Below are 18,725 nucleotides of genomic sequence, written 5' to 3'. Positions count from 1 at the left end.
ACCCTGAAGCTTCCAGCAGAGTCAGGAGTTATATGCATCATTTAACTTTTTACTAATCTTTAGATTCTGTCTTCTCAAGAAATAATTTTTTTGAAAATGATAGGGAAACTAGATTGATCTAATTAATCATATTCATGTAACCATTTCATATTTATATGAGAATAGAATTTGTAAACATTTATGAAACAAAAAAATAAGCTCTTTTTTAGTGTCCACAATCTTCTCTGACTTGCATCATGAGTTGACATGATAATTGTAATTTTGGTAGAAATGAGAACATAGAGTGGCTTACAATGCATTGGGTGCTATATGACAATATAGATTTAAAAAAAATTGTCACTGGTTTAAAGAACAAATTTAACAAATTTGGACTTTTGTATATTTGCAATTCTCACAACTACTACCACTAAAATTCTAGTTTGTTCCAACAACGTGGGTCTCTATACTCACTCCTCCAACCCTTACCTACATTTCTGGCTCAAGGAATTGATTCTGTTGTTTTGTGTCAGTTTATTTCATCATAGTTATTTTGTTCTCTTATAAGTGAAATTGTTATCTAGTAATTGTCTTTTGCTTCTCTGCTCATTTTTCCCCAAGATTCCTTAATTCATATTTCAAGTAATAGCAGTTTGGTTAAGTACATAAATCAATTTCTATATACAATTATCTCTTGGTGTACATATAAGTTGGTCATAACAACTATGAATAGAATAGTGATGAAGTACCCTGTAACATAAAAGTTTTATGCTTTTAAGCTTTCACTGGGAATGTTATTGGAAAAGATATTATTCCAGTACTTATTTATTTATATGATAATGTATATTTTTACTGACACATGGTTTAAAAGAGTTTTCTTGTTTACATATATTTAGTAGTGTAATAATTTTGCACCACATCTAATTCTAGTATTTAAATTTCTATCACAAAATAGATTAATGCATGTAATTCTCAAATACACATAGAATATCAAGAAGAGCTCTTACATTGGAACAAAACAGAAATCTTAATATGTGAAGATTAAATTTACATTAAGCATCTTTTATTATCACATTGATTGATTAAAAAGATTATAAATCAACAAGGCAAAGAAAATAAAAACCTGTTTGTTTCTGAATAACCCTTCTGTAAACAAGAAACCCGTAGAAATATTTTTTAAATTATGGACATGTACATTCAGAACAACACATGCCTAAAGTAAAATTATTTGATCAAGTTGAAATTATGGACATATTTAGAGTAAATTATTTGATATGATTAAATATTTCAACAAGGTAAAATAATTCTTTGACATATTCAGAGAAATAAAATGACACTGACAAAAATTTATGCTTGGTATGTATAATTACATTTGTATAAACTATTTTATGTAGGGCTTTTGCCTTGCATGTGGCCAACCCGGATTTGATTCCTCAGTCCCTCTCTGAGAGCCCGGCAAGAAACCAAGAATCCCACCCACATGGCAGAGCCTGGCAAGCTACCCATGACGTATTCATTATGCCAAAAACAGTAACTACGAATCTCACAATGGAGATGTCACTGCTGCCCACTTGAGCAAATTGATGAACAATGGGTTGACAGTGCTACCATGCTACAGTGCTACTTTATGTAACTTAAAATGGCATTTTTAAAATGACATTATCTAAAATTGCTAATAATATAGCTACCATTTTAAAATTACAAGTGATTACAATGCAAAGTGTAACTAAATGCAAAATTCATCGTTTGCTTCCTGAAAACAATATGATTTATCAGGTAATCTGGTACTAATAGATTGATTAGCAACATGGGAAAAGTATAAAAATAGTTGCTGACCAAATATTTGAGTAGCAGATAAACTGTGGTATTATATATTACATCATATATGACTTCTGGACTGTGTCCATTTGGAAAATATATCATTCCTGTCAATTCCTCTGTTAATAGTTTGCAGAATTATAGAGTTATTCATTCCAAAATTTAAAATTAGAGGAACAATTAAATAAGAAAATGGAAACATGCTGTTCCAAAGAAATCAACTAATTTTTAAAACACGTTCACCATTATTATATTTAAATAAGGTTCTTGATAACTTGATCTGACCCTGTGTGGTGCACAGTAACTATTGTTGCATAATATATTTGAATGAGGATTATTATAATTTACTAAGTTGTGCTGCAGGGGATTAGGAAACTTGGAAAGCCAGAACTGCACTTTCATAACAGACATCACTGCCAGATAATTAACCTTGCTGTTTGTTTAGTATCCACTGAATGCTTCATTACTGATTCAGTCAATTATCTCCTGGTAATGACCGCTACAGAAGGTAGAATTGCTTAATTAAAATTATTTAGACCAAGGAGGAACTTTGATTGGGCCATGCATATTAGAAAGGCTTGATTAATCTCTATGAGATGCACAGCTCATTTAAAGCTTGCTTTATTATATCAATATGCCAAACTCATTCATTTTCCAATCAAAAATAAAATATTTTTCCTTTGCCAATTACATTTAAAAAATTAGACAGCAACAGAGGTTATGTACAACCAGCTCTTTGAGTACTCATCTTACTACACAAATAGTTGAAAGAAAAATAGGTGTATTTATTTCATAAAATTCAACCAATTAAACTTCATAGAGCTTGAAGAAAAAGAATACATCCAGATATATACCCTAAACATTGTACACACAATTCCATTTTTGTTATTTATTTTTAAATACAGACAGGCAAATGTCCTAGTTCTTTCTCCACATTTTCATGACCTCACCTCATTATTGGAAAATTTGCTAGTTAATTAATAGTTCATTCATGAGTCAGGATTTATTGAGTTTAGAAAAAGTTAATGCATTATGTAGAAGCACTACAGTTTCTAGTTTTCATCCCTTGAGTAAAAGGCTTTCATTTTCAATGAAGATCCAGGTTTTTGGTTTGTTTTACCTCATGTCTAGCTGTATATAGATCAAAGAACCATATTACATCTTTGCTTCTCCTGATACAATTATTTAGTGAATTTGTATTAAAGATTAGGTCAAATTGGATTTGACTGATCTTTGTTTTGTAATTATGTAATTTATAAAATACTTCTAAAAAGCATTAGAAAATCATGCCAGACTTACAAGTGTTTCTTTATAACAGTACCTTCCTCTGAAGCTCAAGTGTTCAATGGTCAATTAAATCTGTAGTGTGCAAATATTGACAACACAGGATATGTATACTGAGACTTAATAAAGTGGTTAAATAAATCATAAACATGAAACTTAATTATGAATAACATACTATATGAATATTTTATTTATAAATGCATATAATTGTAACTCAAAAAGTGTGAATGGGTGATGACAATATCTTGAAGTGTCACAGTTAAAAATGTAAGAACAGACAGAATATTTCCCTCTACTTCTAGCAAAGCAATACCATATATACATATAGCAACAGAAAAACAAAAAGACTAGCAAATTACAAAAACAAATTAAGCTTCTAGGAATGCATTATTCAAATTTTTTAGGAAATTATGTATTATAGCAATTTTAACAACTGGAATTGATTATATCATGAACTCTAACAATATATCTTGGAATTAAGGAAATGGCTAAATGTGTTACGAATAGTTTATAGTTATCTATGGAAATAAAAACACTAATAAAATTACTTCATAATATCTCAGAATACACTGAATAATTGTATGAAAACAATTGAACAGAAAATTTATTTAATTTCATAAACATGATACTTTTATCACATTTATTTAAAATACTAAAATTAAATCTTGCTAGAAAAAAAAGATGGGATATAACCATTTAAAAAAATTCTGTCTTGAGGAAGAAAGTAATGCTAAAGCAGAAAAATACCTACTGATTAAAAAAAAATCATCATGTATTTGACAGAAAGTTCATATTCAAGACATCTAAAACCTAACTGCCTAACTGAATAAGAGATACAAACCAACTGCAAACGGAACTGCAACTAGAACTGAATTCAAAATTAATTGTTCAGGGAACTCAATGTGTTCTGTAAGCTGTCACTTCTGATGCATTTCTCAAGTTTAAAGGGGTCACAAGTACAAAACATTAAGAAAAAAGTTTAAGATATCCTCATTTAAGAAACTCATAAAAATCAACAGCATAAGAATATCAAGAATGAAGAGAAAAGCTGAAAAATACCTTCTTCAAAGAAACCATACATGTGTTCAAGAGACACATAAAAATGTTAATTTTCAGTGATCATCAGGAAAATACAGATCAAAATGACAAAGATATACCTTATACTAGTGAGAATAGTTAATTTAAAGAACAAGTTCTGGCAGGAAGTGGAGAAAAAGAATTTTCATTCACTACTGGTGGGGATGTAACTGGTTCATCCTCTAAGTATAAAAGTACAGAAATTTCTAAAACAAATTTAAAATGTCTACAGTATTTTTGGTAAGGAGGACAGCAATCCAATGGCACTTGTTACCCTGGATATGTTCTTGTTACTGTAGACAGTTTCTTGTCACCTGTCACTGGAGATTAAGAGACAAGAGATGAATCTGTTAAGCTCAGAGTGAAATGTTTGTAAGAGGGTAAAAAATAGCAAAAGTAGTACGCAAAGACTCCCAGAGGTAGTTAGAGCATCCTTCTAACTAGGATCTCATCAAGAAGTAGTGATTCTCCATATTTTATATCTTTTCTAACTAATAAAGTGGGCAAGTAAAATTGATTTTTTTATTAAGCTGAGACTTGATTCATTTAGTTTTAGGATCATTTCTTTTTTGCATCTGTTTTCATGATTTATTTGTTTGTTTTTCTGAGAATGCTTTCCATTTCTCCATTCTGAGTAGGACTTTTTTATAAGCTTTCCAAATCACTTCAATAACATTTTAAGTATTAGAAGTATTTACTATAGTGGATGCTTAATTACAATTTTCTCCTCATGTACTATACTGTCCACTTTCTTATACATTATTAGAAATTACATCAATATATGTTATGAACATCCAGATGTAATTTCTAATAATGTATAAGAAAGTGAACAAATGAATCTTATCAAATGCCAACCAACAGAAAGCTCTCACTCAAAAAATTCTTTGAAGGCACCCTGGAGATGTGACTTAGCTGAAAGAGCATGTGTGAGACCATAGTTTAGATTTGTCTCTCCAAACCTTAAGTAATTGCCCTTTATCACTTACTGGGTTAGGAGCACAACAAAACAACAACAAACAACAATAACACAAAAAAGTGTTATTTTTTGTTATACATATAAAATGTATTCGTTTATTTCTGTTTCTATTTTCAAATTTACTCAGTGAAACTTGGACCTTACTCTAGATCACTACTCAGGGATCACTCCTGATTGGGCTTGAGAGACTTTAAAGTGTGCTGGAGAATGAGTTCATGTAGGCCATGCAAGATAAACATCTTACATGCTGTGGTATTGCAATATCAAATAAATTTGTTTTGTCTCAGTCAAGAGGGGGTAACCTGAGAGCACTAGTGAAGGGAGGAGGGTCACATTGGTGGTTGGATTGGTGTTGGAACATTGTGTGCCTGAAAAAACTCTATTATGAACAATTTTGAAAATCATTATATATTTAAAAACAAAAAAATGGTTTTCTGTGCCACATTTTGTGATGTTCATGGATTATTCCTGACTCTGTACTCAGGATGCATTCCTCTAAGTTTATTTATGTGATGCTAAGGATTGAACCTAGGTCAGAGCCATACAACACAAGCATTCAACCCTCTATACTATTGTTCTAGCTCACATCATGGTGTCTTCAATGTAAATTTAAAAAGAAAAGTTATAAGAAAGACATTTTACAAATGTGTAGTATATGGAATGCAATTTGTGAAGTAAATTGATTGAACAAAATGTTTGCTTTGATTTTTATGTTCTAATGGCCAATAAAATGATTCATCTATCACACAATAGTTTTCTTCTGATTACCAATATTAAATAAAAAAAATTGTAAAAAATAGCTGCAAATTGCTTATCATTGCTATGTATTTCCTGTGGTTCACAAATCACATTGATAATTTATTAAAAATATTTTTCATAGAAGATAAGACTCATAAAATTTTTAAATATGCTTTTATTATTCAGAGATTGATATGCAACCAAGTATCTCTTTTTTCTACCAGATACAATCGGCTTAAAACAGAAACTAAAGGGAGAGAAAGTATAAAGCATTCAAGTACATGTCAAATTTATAATTTCTGAATAAAAATGAACACAATGCAAGGCACTTCAAATCTTATTTCCTCTAGAAAGATAATGCAATCATAATTTAATGAGCATTGAAATTAATAAATTAAAAATAAATGCCTATAAGAGCAAAGAAACATTTCAATCAGACTGTAATTATGTTTTCAACAGTATAAATTAATCCCTCAAGTGAATATCTTTTAGTGTACCTAATTTATTAGCCATTCTTGTCTTTTTAGCTAGAGCTCAGTTTCTAACTTGACTAAACCATCACATTATTAAAAAATAAAGCAGAAGGCTTTCGTTAATGTACCCTCTGACATGTTATCATCTCAATTATCTTGCTGATTTTGAATGTTGAACCATAGTGTGTAAAATGCCTTTTCAATGATGACACATAAATAAATGGAGCAACCTTTAGTTATATATGGATATTTTAAGGCTATTAGTATCATCTGAATGGAAAATGAGTAAAGATAACAGAGAGAGTAGTTATTAAGTCATTAAGTAAATTAAAGTACCCATTTTTATTTTTGTAGATAATAGTACTGTGGTGAACACTTCAGATCTGAAGTTAGAATCAGTATGCTAGTTTTCCTTTGTATATCCATCTCATACGTGGACAAAATGTTTTTTCTTTCAATTTCTTTATCTAAAATGGGGTGGAAAATTACTTTTTGTGGATATTATGAATAATAAAATAAGCACTCTTTAAACTATTTACTTCTACTTCATCCTTTGCCACATGAAGCTCCATCATCTTAAAGCTCTAACTAAATTTATTCTTTTTGCAGTAACTCCTTTTTGGGATTAGAAAGATAATACAGAAGATGAAGCCTTGAAAGTAACCATCTCAGGTTGAATCCCGGGCATCCCATATGGACCCCGAAATCCTCCATGAGTTAATCCTGAGCATAGAGCCAGGAATAACCCCGAGACACTGACAGGGGTGGCCCACAACACCTCACCCCAAGTAAATAGAAACAAAGCAAAATGAAGCAAGATGCATCCTTTGATTTTTTTATTCATATTTATAGGACCACATGTTTATATGCTTTAGGGATAAAGTGTTTCCACATAGTATCTACGTCCAATAGTCCTGTAGTCCTTGATCAGATTGCTGGACCTTCTTCATCCTTTCAGTTCTCTCCCTTTCCCAATTGGTAATCTCAATTCTATGAACAGGGTAGAAGGGTTGCTGTCAATGCAGTCTGTTTCTTCCTTTGTCTCTTCATATACATATATTGGTAAATTTATTGAGTATTTTCCTTATTACTTATATTTTCAGCACAGACCTCAATTTCAGTACTAACCATATCCTATTAAAAAAAGATATATGTATTTTTTCAAAAGGTACCTGGAAACAAATGAGAATGAAGACACGAGCTACCAGAACCTGTGGGACACAGCTAAAGCTGTGTTAAGGGGAAAATTTATAGCTCTGCAAGCATATTTTAGGAAGGAAGAAAGGGCCCACATAAATAACCTGACCTCACAGCTCAAAAACTTAGAAAAAGGAACAATAAAAGGAGCCCAAACCAGGCAGAAGGAAAGAAATAATAAAACTTAGAGCAGAAATAACTGATATGGAAACCGAAAAAAACATTCGAAAGATCAGTGAATCTAAGAGCTGATTCTTTGAGAAAATAAATAGGATTGATAAACCACTATCAAGACTCACAAAGAGAGAGAGAGGGAGAACTCGAATAAACCCTATCACAAATGACTGGGGGGACGTCACAACAGAAACCAAAGAAATTCATAAGATCATCAGAGACTACTTGGAAAGTCTATGCACCACGAAACAAGAGAATCTAGAAGAAATGGATAAATTCCTGGACTCTTATAGCTTCCCAAGGCTGAACCAAGATGATTTGGAATACCTGAATAGACCTATTACATCAAGGAAATCAAACTGTAATCAAAAGTCTCCCCAGAAACAAGATTCTAGTCCAGATGGATTCACTAGTGAAATCTTCGAAACATTTAAAGAGGACCTATTGCCAATACTTCTCAAGCTCTTCCAGGAAATCGAGGAAACAGAAACACTCCCAGATAGTTTCTATGAGGCACATATCACCCTAATATCAAAACCAAACAGACAGCACAAAAAAGGAAAACTACAGACTGATATCTCTGATGAACACAGATGCGAAGATCCTCAACAAAATATTAGCAAATAGAATCCAGCAACTCATCAAAAAGATCATACATCATGACCAAGTGGGATTCATCCCGGGGATGCAAGGTTGGTTCAACATTCAGAAATAAATCAACATAATCCACCATATCAACAAAAGAAGATAAAAATATATGATCATATCAATAGATGCAGAGAAAGCATTTGACAAGATCCAGCACCCGTTCATGTTGAAAACGCTCACCAAAATGGGCATAGAAAAAGGAACTTTCTCAATATAGTCAAAGTCATCTACCACAAGCGTATAGCAAGCATTATCCTCAATGGGGAAAAACTAAGAGCCTTCCCTCTAAGATCAGGGATAATGCAAGGATGCCCACTCTCACTACTTCTGTTCAATATAGTAGTGGAAGTACTTGAAATAGCGATTAGGCAAGAAAAAGACATTAAGGGCATCCAGATAGGAAAGGAAGAAATCAAGCTCTCACTAATCGCAAATGATATGATATTATATTTAGAGAACCCCATAGCCTCTACCAAGAAATTCCTCAAAACAATAGACTCATATAGTAAAGTTGCAGGCTATAAAATCAATACCCAAAAGTCCATTACTTTCCTATATGAAAATAATGAAAGAGAAGAAAGTGATATGAAAAAAGCAACCCCGTTCACAATCATGCCTCAGAAAATCAAGTACCTCGGAATCAACTTAACTAAGGAAGTGAAGGACCTATACAGAGAAAATTGCAAAACATAACTTCACGAAATAAAAGGACAGGAGAAAATGGAAACACATCCCCTGTTCATGGATTGGGAGAATTAACATTGTCAAAATGGAAATACTTCCCAAAGCATTATACAGATTCAATGCAATCCCTATAAGGATACCCATGACATTCTTCAAGGAAGTGGACCAAACACTCCTAAAATTCATATCGAACAACAAACCCCCAGAATAGTTAAAGCAATTTTGGGGAAAAAGAATATGAGAGGCATCACCTTCCTTGACCTCTAGATCTAATACAAAGCAGTAATAATTAAAACTGCCTGGTATTGGAACAAAGGCAGAGCGGTAGATCAATGGAACAGGGTAGAATACCCTTACACAAAACTTCAAATATATGATCATCTAATCTTTGATAAGGGTGCAAGAAAAGTAAAGTGGAGTAAAGAAAGCCTCCTTAACTATTGGTGCTGGCAACACTGGACAGCTATATGCAAAAAGATGGGCTCAGACTTATACCTAACACCATGCACAAAAGTCAGATAAAAATGGATTGAACACCTCAAGTTTAGACCAGAATTTATATGGTACATTGAAGACAAGGTCGGCAAAACCCTCCATGACATTGAAGCTCCAGGTATCTTCAAAGAGGACTTGCCACTGACTAGGCAAGTGGAAGTAGAGATGAACAAATGGGACTATCTTTTTTTTTTTTTAATTGAATCACCATGTGGAAAGTTACAAAGCTTTCAGGTTTAAGTCTCAGTTACACAATGCTCCAAAACCCATCCCTTCACTAGTGCACACATTCTACCACCAAGAACCAGAGTAAACTTCCCTCCACCCCCCAGCCCTTCACCCTGCCTGTGTAGCTGATAAATTTCACTTTACTTTTTCTTTACTTTGATTACATTCAAACAAAAACTCACATTACTGTTTGGAGTTTCCCTTCCCAGAGTCAGATCTGCTAGAAAGGAAGCATTTGATAACTTGTTTTCCATTGCTGAGAATGAAGAGATATGAGGTTGTGTGGCCACAATAGCATCCGCGAGGTTTTGGATTTCTATATTTTAGTAAATAAGTTCAGAGGAATTTCTGCTAAAAGTTGCATCATTGCTATCTTGTACCTCTCTGCTACTTTATATTCCACATATGAGTGCAATCTTTCTATGTCTGTCTCTTTCTTTCTGAGTCATTTCACTCAACATGATACTTTCCATGTTGATCCACTTATATGCAAATTTCATAACTTCATGTTTTCTAACAGCTGCATAGTATTCCACTGTGTAGATGTACCAAAGTTTCTTTAACCAGTCATCTGTTTTTGGGCACTCTGGTTTTTCCCAGATTGTGGCTATTGTAAAGAGTGCTGGAATGAACAAAGAAATGCAAATGTCATTTCTACTATACCTTTGTGCTTCTCTGGGGTATATTCCCAGAAGTGGTAATGCTGGGTCAAATGGGAACAAAATTTCTAATTTCTTCAGAATCGTCCATATTGTTTTCCAAAAGGGCTGAACAAGTCAGCATTCACACCAGCAGTGAAGAAGAGTCCCTTTCTCCCTGCACCAACATCCGCACCAACACCGATGGCTTCTGTTTTTTGGATGTGGGCCAGTCTCTGTGGTGTGAGATGGTATCTCATTGTTGTTTTGATCTGCATCTCCCTGATGATTAGTGATGTTGAGCATTATCTCATGTGACTCTCAGCCATTCAAATTTCTTCTTTCGGAAAATTTCTGTTCATTTCATCACCCCATTTTTTGATCGGGTTGGCAGTTTTCTTCCTGTAAAGTTCTACCAGTCCCTTGTATATCCTTGATATCAACGCCTTATGGGATGGGTATTGGGTAAATATCCTTTCCCATTCTGTAGGCTGTCTTTGTACTTCGGTCACTGCATCTTTTGAGGTGCAGAAGCTTCTCAGTTTAAGGTAGTCCAAATAGGACTATCTTAAACTGAGAAGCTTCTGTACCTCAAAAGATACAGGGAAGAGAATACAAAAACAGTCTACAAAATGGGAAAGGATATTCACCCAATACCCCTTGGATAAAGTGTTGATATCAAGGATTTACAAGGCACTGGTTAAACTCCACAAGAAGAAAACATCCAACTTCGTCAGAAAATGGGGCAATTAAATGAACAGAAACTTTCTCAAGGAAGAAATCCGAATGGACAAAATACACATGAAAAAATGCTTCTCATCACTAATCATGAGGAAGATACAGATCAAAATAATAATCAGATGTCATCTCACACCACAGAGACTGGCCCACATCCAAAAGAACAAAAGTGACCGCTGTTGGCATGGATGTGGGGAGAAAGGGACTCTCCTTCACTGCTGGTGGGAATGCTGACTGGTTCAGCCCTTTTGGAAAACAGTATGGACCCTTCTCAAAAAATTAGAAATTGAGCTCCCATTTGACCCAGCAATAACACTTCTGGAAATATATCTCTGAGATGCAAAAAATTATAGTAAAAGTGACATCTGCATCTATATGTCCATTGAAGCACTGATCACAATAGCCAGAATCTGGAAAAAAACCGAGTGCCTGAGAACAGATTACTGGCTAAAGAAACTTTGGTACATCTACAGAAAGGAATACTATGCAGCTGTTAGAAAAGATGAAGTCATGAAATTTGCATATAGGTGGATCAACATGGAAAGTATCATGTTAAGTGAAATGAGTCAGAAAGAGAGGACAGACATAGAAAGATTGCACTCATTTGTGGAATATAAAGTAACAGAATGGGAGACTAACCCCCAAGAATAGTAAGGATAAGTATCAAGAGGAGTGTTCCACAGCTTGGAAGCTGACCTCACATGGTAGGTGAAGAAGTAGCTCTGATAGAGAAGGGATCACCAAGCAAACGATGCTAGGTGGGCCCACGAGGGATGTGAGATACTATAGACTGAACAAGATGCCTACTTAATACCTCTGTAGCAAATCACAACACCAAAAAAGAGCGAGCGAGCAAATGGGAATGCCCTGCCACAGAGGCAGGGTGGGGTGAAGGGGACAGGGTGGGGTGGTGGGAGTGATGCTGGGACCATTGGTGGTGGAAAATGGGCACTGGTGGAGGGATGGGCACTGGATCATTGTATGACTGAAATGTAAGCATGAAAACCTCTAAGTCTGTAACTTTGCCTCACAGTGATTCAATAAGAAAATTAAAAATAAATAGAAAAAAGAAAAAAGATATATGTATTTTAATGCTAATATTTTTATGACTTAATTCTCTTTTAGGTTGTTGATTACATATTAATTTGCCACAGAGTTTTATTAATCTGTACCTGTTTCTTTGTAACAATGTCAAATTATTGACATCACTATTGTAGCTTGCTACTTTAAAGTACTAGCTTATTATGTCTAATTGATTGTTTAGTGCAGTCTTTAATGTTTTCTACATATATTACCATGTCATTCGAAATAAGTTCACTTATTTCATTCCAATTTTGAATACTGGTTTCCGTTGCTATTGTTGTTCTTACTCAATTGCTCTGAGCATAGGTTTCTCACTGTAATAAGAAGTTTAGCATTAAGCCATGCTCAAGGGCCCTGTCCACATGTTCGGACGAGCATCACAATGAAGTTATAGGCAGAGGAACCCAAGTTTGTAGAACCTGGGGCTGAGACTTCTGCCCAGATTTCCCATTTTCCCGTAGCTAGGTGGTCACACCTAGGGACTGACCCCAGCGCCATATAATCCCACCAAAGGCCCAAATCCAGAGACTTAAAACCAAGCTCCTAGAAGAGAGCAATGCAGAGAGTCTCTTGCCTGCATGACTGGCTGTCTTCCCTGGGGCCCCTTGGAGGGGGTGGGCTCCAGCTTCCCTCCCTGCCTCAAGCAGAGCTTCCAAGGCCGAAGACCTCTAGAGCCTATCCACAGCCATGCTCAAGGCCCCTCTCCACACGTTCAGATGAGTCTCATGCATGAAGGTACCATCAGAGGAACCCAGGTGTGTAGGACCCGGGGCTGAGACCTCCAAGCCTGCTTGGATTGAGATTGGGCCTTTTCTGCCCAGATTCCCCATTTTCAAGTAGCTAGGTGATCACACCCAGGGACTGCCCCCAGTGCCATGTAATCCCACCAATAGCCAACATCCAGAGACTTAAAACCAAGCTCCCAGAAGCTTGAGGCTTCTTTGAGGCCACAAGATATCTTATAGCCTACTTCTCCCTCTGGGAGAACCTGGAAAGCTACTGAGAGTTTCCTGCCCACATGGAAGAGCCTCGCAAACTCTCTATGGTGTATTCATATGCCAAAACCAGTAACAATGCTGGGTCTCATTCCCCTGACCCTGAAAGACTCTTCAATGTGGCATCGTTGGGAAAGACGAGTAAAGAGAGGTTTTTAAAATCTCAGGGCTGGAATGAATGGAGACCTTACTGAGACCCTTCGAGAAATTCAAGGATCAAAGAGATGATGATGATGATGATGATGATGATGATGATGATGATGATGATGAATAAAAAAGTTAAGTGGGCATTCTTTTTCTGTTCAAGTCAGACAAGGAAAACTTAAAAATTTTCACCATGAAGTACAATGTTTGCTTATATTTATAATACTGAAGATTTGCATTGTTAGCGTATATTCCTTCTATCCCCGTTTTGTCAAAATGATCTGAATTATAAATGAATATCACATCTTGTAAGGTTTTCTGCTTCTAATTAATATAATCCTTTAATATTTATCTTTAATTTTGTGATGAAAAAGGGTATGGCACAGTATATTAATTTGGCATAGTTAGTTAGTGATATGCTTATGTTAGACCATTCTTGTTACCCTGAAATAAATCACACTTTGTGATTATATATGATGCTTGCAAGGCGTTGCTGAATTTTGCTGACTAAGGGTTTTCTGAGAATATTTGCATCAAAGTAAACTCGAGATATTGAGCTATATAATAGTCTTTGTAGTGACTAATTTGTGCAATGTTGATCTCATAAATATGTACTATTATTTCTTTTAAACATTTTATCATTTCATTCCTTTTCTTAACTATCATTTTTCAGTTTTTTAGGTGTGATATTTAGAAAGTAGAATTTTCACACTTCTTTACCCAATGCATACTGCTTTGAACCTCCCTATTCGTGTTGCCTTTGCTGTTCTGCATATGTCAGATAAGTCATTAGAAGTCAGGATATATTCTTATTTTATATTTGCTTTAGTCAATAATGTAAATAGTTATTCAACGGCATGTTTTTTTGTCTTCATAAGTTTGATTTCTTTCCAGCTTTTTTTTGTTGTTAATTTTTTATTATTTTATCACAATTCAAAAAGAGATACTTAATCTCTATGACTTTATTAATACATGATTTGTTCCTAAACATAAAGTCTATGCTTAAAATTCTCCATATTTACTATGGAAAAACATGTCTGTGCCTTTGTGATTTTGAATTGAAAATTTGATGTTTTAGGTCATAAAGACTAAATTGTTGTTCTGAACTTCAGAAAGATCTCATGCTAGTATTGTAATTCAGATTTTTTGCTGGATTTTTTTCGTGGTGATTCATCAATTCTGCTGAATTCATCTATTTCTATATTATATGGTGCTACACAAAGTCCTGATTGAGAGTTCACGTTTAAATTAGAACTAGGCATAAGCAACATTTGCAGGTTCCCAGTTTTTAGTCTTGCCTAAACCTGGACAATCACATGAAGTCTGTAGTTTTTAGAGTCTGCCCCTGACTTGAACAAAAGGTTAGCTACACTTAGAGATAGCTGGAGTTTGCAGTATCTAGTTTCCAGTAGAGGCAATAATAGTACTGAAGACAAGTAAGTCTTCATATGAAATTCGGCCTATAATAACATGTCCAATCAATATTTGTAGCACTGAAATAAGGTAAGACTGCACATAAAATTTGGCTTGCTGTTACAATGAGGCAGCAATTACTTTGACCTTGCACTTGCTTCAGTAATAACTGGGATGCATATAGTTTGATTACTTGACGATTGTTATGGTCCTGAGACTCAGCACACCTGGCTATTTATATACACATCAGGAGGATCTGGTATTTTTTTTTTGTTTTTTTGTTTCTCTAATTAGTGAATGACCATGAGGTTACAGTTACAGACTTACAAATTTACGTGCTTGCATTTCAGTCATACAATGATTGAGTACCCATCCATCCACCAGTGTCCATTTTCCACCAACAATGTTCCCAGCATCCCATCCACCACCCCCACTTGAACAGGCCCTCTTAGTACCCTTAGTTGGTAGTCCCTTCTATCTGAGATGCCTTTTAACCCAGCATGTGAGGCCAGCTTCTAAGCTGTGGAGTAATCCTCCTGGAACTTATCTCTAGTATTCTTGGGTGTTAGTCTCTGATACTGTTACTTTATATTCCACAAATGGGTACAGTCTTTCTATGCCTGTTCCTCTCTTTTCTGACTCATTTCACTCAACATGATACTTTCCATGTTGATCCACCTATATGCACATTTCATGACTTCATCTTTTCTAACAGCTGCATAGTATTCCATTGTGTAGATGTACCAGAGTTTCTTTACCCAGTCATCTGTTTTGAGCACTAAGGTTTTTTCCAGATTCTAGCTATTGTAAACAGTGCTGTACTGAACATATAAGTGCAAATGTCATACTATACTTTTTGCATCTGTGGGATATATTCCCAGAAGTGGTATTACTGGATCAAATGGAAGCTCAATTTCTAATTTTTTGAGAAGCATATGTACTGTTTTCCAAAAGGGCTGAAACAGTTGAATTCCCACCAGCAATGAAGGTGAGACTCTCTCTTCCCACATCCATGCCAACACCAGTTGCTTTTGTTCTTTCGGATATGGGCCAGTCTCTGTGTTGTGAGATAATGTCTCATTGTTTTGATCTGCATGTCCCTGATTATTAGTGATAAAGAGCGTTTTTCTCATTGTCTTTTGACCATTCTGATTTCTCCTTTCAGAAAGTTTCTGTTCATTTCATCACCCATTTTCTGATGGGGTTGGATGCTTTGTTTTTTCAGAGTTCAACAAGTGCCTTGTAAATTCTTGATATCAACACTTTATTAGATGGGTATTGGGTGAATATCCTTCCCCATTCTGTAGATTGTGTTTGAATTCTGGTCACGGTATCTTTTGAGGTGCAGAAGCTTCTCAGTTTAAGGTAGTTCCATTTGTTTATCTCTGTTTCCACTTCCTTGGCCAGTGTAGTGTCATCTTTAAAGATACCTTTAGCTTCAATGCCGTGTATGGTTTTGCCAACCTTGTCTTCTACGTACCTGATAAATTCTGGTCTGAAGTTTCGGTCTTTAATCCATTTTGATCTGACTTTTGTGCATGGTATTAGGTAGAGGTCTTAGCCCACTTTTTTTTTCATGTAGCTGTACACCTATTGATATGATTATATGATTTTCATCTTTTCTTTTGTTGATATGATGAATTATGTTGATTGATTTCCGGATGTTAAACCATCCTTGCATCCCTGGGATGAATCCCACTTGGTCGTGGTGATATCCTCCTTCTCATTTCTTATTTGGTTTATTAGGGTTATCTCTCTCTTTCTTTGTGAGTCTTGCTGGTGTTTTATCAATCTTGTTAATTTTCTCAAAGAACCAGCTTTTGGATTCATTGATCTTTTGAAATGATTTTGGGATTCCATGTAGTTAATTTCTGCTCTAAGTTTTATTATTTCTTTTCCTCGGCCTGGTTTGGGCTCCTTTTGTTGGTCTATGAAGTCAAGTTATCTATGTAGTCCCTTTCTTCCTTCCTGAGGAATGTTTGCAGAGCTATAAATTTTCCCATTAACATGGCTTTATCTGTGTCCCATGGTTCTGGTTGCTTGTTTCATTCTCATTTGTTTCCAGTTTTCTTTTGGTTTCAGATATGTTTCTTGTAGGCAGCAGAATGTTGGGTTTAGTTTCTGAATCCATTTTGCCAATCTGTGTTTCTTAGTTGGTGCATTTAGACCATTGACATTGAGAGAGATTATTGTCATGGGGTTTTGTGCCATCTTTCTGTAGGAGTTTATTGTGCTTGTAGGGATTTTCTTTATCATACAGTAGCCCCTTTAGTCCTTCTTTTAAGTTTGGTTTTGAGTTTATGAAGTTTCTGAGCTGTTGTTTGTCCGTGAAACAGTGTATTGTTCCTTCGAGTTTAAGTGAGAGTTTAGCCGGATAAACTATTCTTGGTGAGGCATTCATTTCATTGAGTTTTTTCATTGTATCCCACAATGGTGTCTTCATGATTAGAGGGTTTCCTCTGATAGTTCTGCTGTAAACCTACCTGCACTCCTTTGTATGAGATTTTCTTCTTTGACCTTGCTGCTTACAGTATTGTTTCTCTATCCATGGCATCCATCATATGTCTTAGAGTCTTTTTATCAGGGTCTCTTTTAGTTGGCACCCTTGGAGCTCCTAGGATCTGGGTGTCCGCATTCTCCAGCTCTGGGAAGTTTTCAGCAATGATATTTTTAACTGTGGCTTTTTCATTGGGGTCGCCTCCCTGTCCTTCTGATACTCCCATGATTCTAATGTTGTTCCTCTTGGAATCATACCCTAGATATCTGATTCACTTTAGAGCTATTTTGAGGTCTTTTACCATTGTTTGTTGTTGCCTGTAAGATTCCTGAAGCTTATTTTCAGGCTTACTGACTCTGTCTTAGGCTATAGCCTCTACTGTTGAGGGCACCCATTGAGTTTTTTATTTCATCTACCAAATCCTTTATTTGGATACTTCTTTTTATAGCTTTTCAATTTCTGCTCTCATTTCTTCTTGCATTTTCTCAGCTGTCCATTCCACTGTTTCTTTAATGTCTTCCTTTAATTTACTGGATGTCTGTTCCACCTTTTCTTTTAGCCTATTGAACATCTTCAACATTTCATCTCTGAATTCTTTATCGGAGAGATCACATTTGTGGGTAATCCTTGTGAGTTGCCTGGACCCTTTACATCATCCTCTCCTCATGGTGGGAATTTTCACTGCTTCTTCATGTTGTTGTGGTAGTATAGAAATAGGACCTTCCAGTTCACTATCAGTATTCCCCTCTAATTCAAGAAATGATTCTGGATGAGCTTGGTCAATGGTGGTGACCTTCTTCCCTTTCTGGAGTTCTGCCTTCCTCTCAGTTGTTCCTCTGCAGCTTATGTGGGGAATCTAGTGAAGCTTCAGATGTATTCTTTTATAGTAGGCTTAACTAATTTCCTTGCTATTGTTGTTGTGCTTTGTTGTTGCTGTTTTGTTTTATTTGCCCACACCCAAATGTACTCAGAGCTTACTACTGGCTCTTACCTCCTGTCAGTGCTTGGGTAATCTTATGGGGTGCTGAGGATCAATATTTGATAGGTGTCATTAAATGCAACTTCACTTCCTATAGAACTACCTCTCTAGCTCTATTTGTTTTTTCTTTTTTTTTTGGCTTTTTGGGTCACACTCAGAGATGCACAGGGGTAACTCCTGGCTTTGCACTCAGGAATTACTCCTGGCGGTGCTCAGGGGACCATATAGGATGCTGAGAATCGAACCTGGATTGGTCGCATGCAAGGCAAACGCCCTACCCTCTGTGCTATTGCTCTAGACCTTCTAGCTCTATTTTTTTTTTTTTATTTCTTCTGCAATTATACTTCCCTGTTCTGATAGCATGAACTCTCTAGTCACCTTCTCAGGAACTGTCTTAAAGAGCTTTTCAAGATCATCTTCATACACACAAATAGACTTTTCCATCATTTCAACCATAGCATTGTAAATTG

This window comes from Sorex araneus, chromosome 2 (assembly GCF_027595985.1).
Source record: "Sorex araneus isolate mSorAra2 chromosome 2, mSorAra2.pri, whole genome shotgun sequence".
In the NCBI taxonomy this organism is placed as follows: Eukaryota; Metazoa; Chordata; class Mammalia; order Eulipotyphla; family Soricidae; genus Sorex; species Sorex araneus.
Note: the sequence above shows the minus strand (reverse complement) of the source record.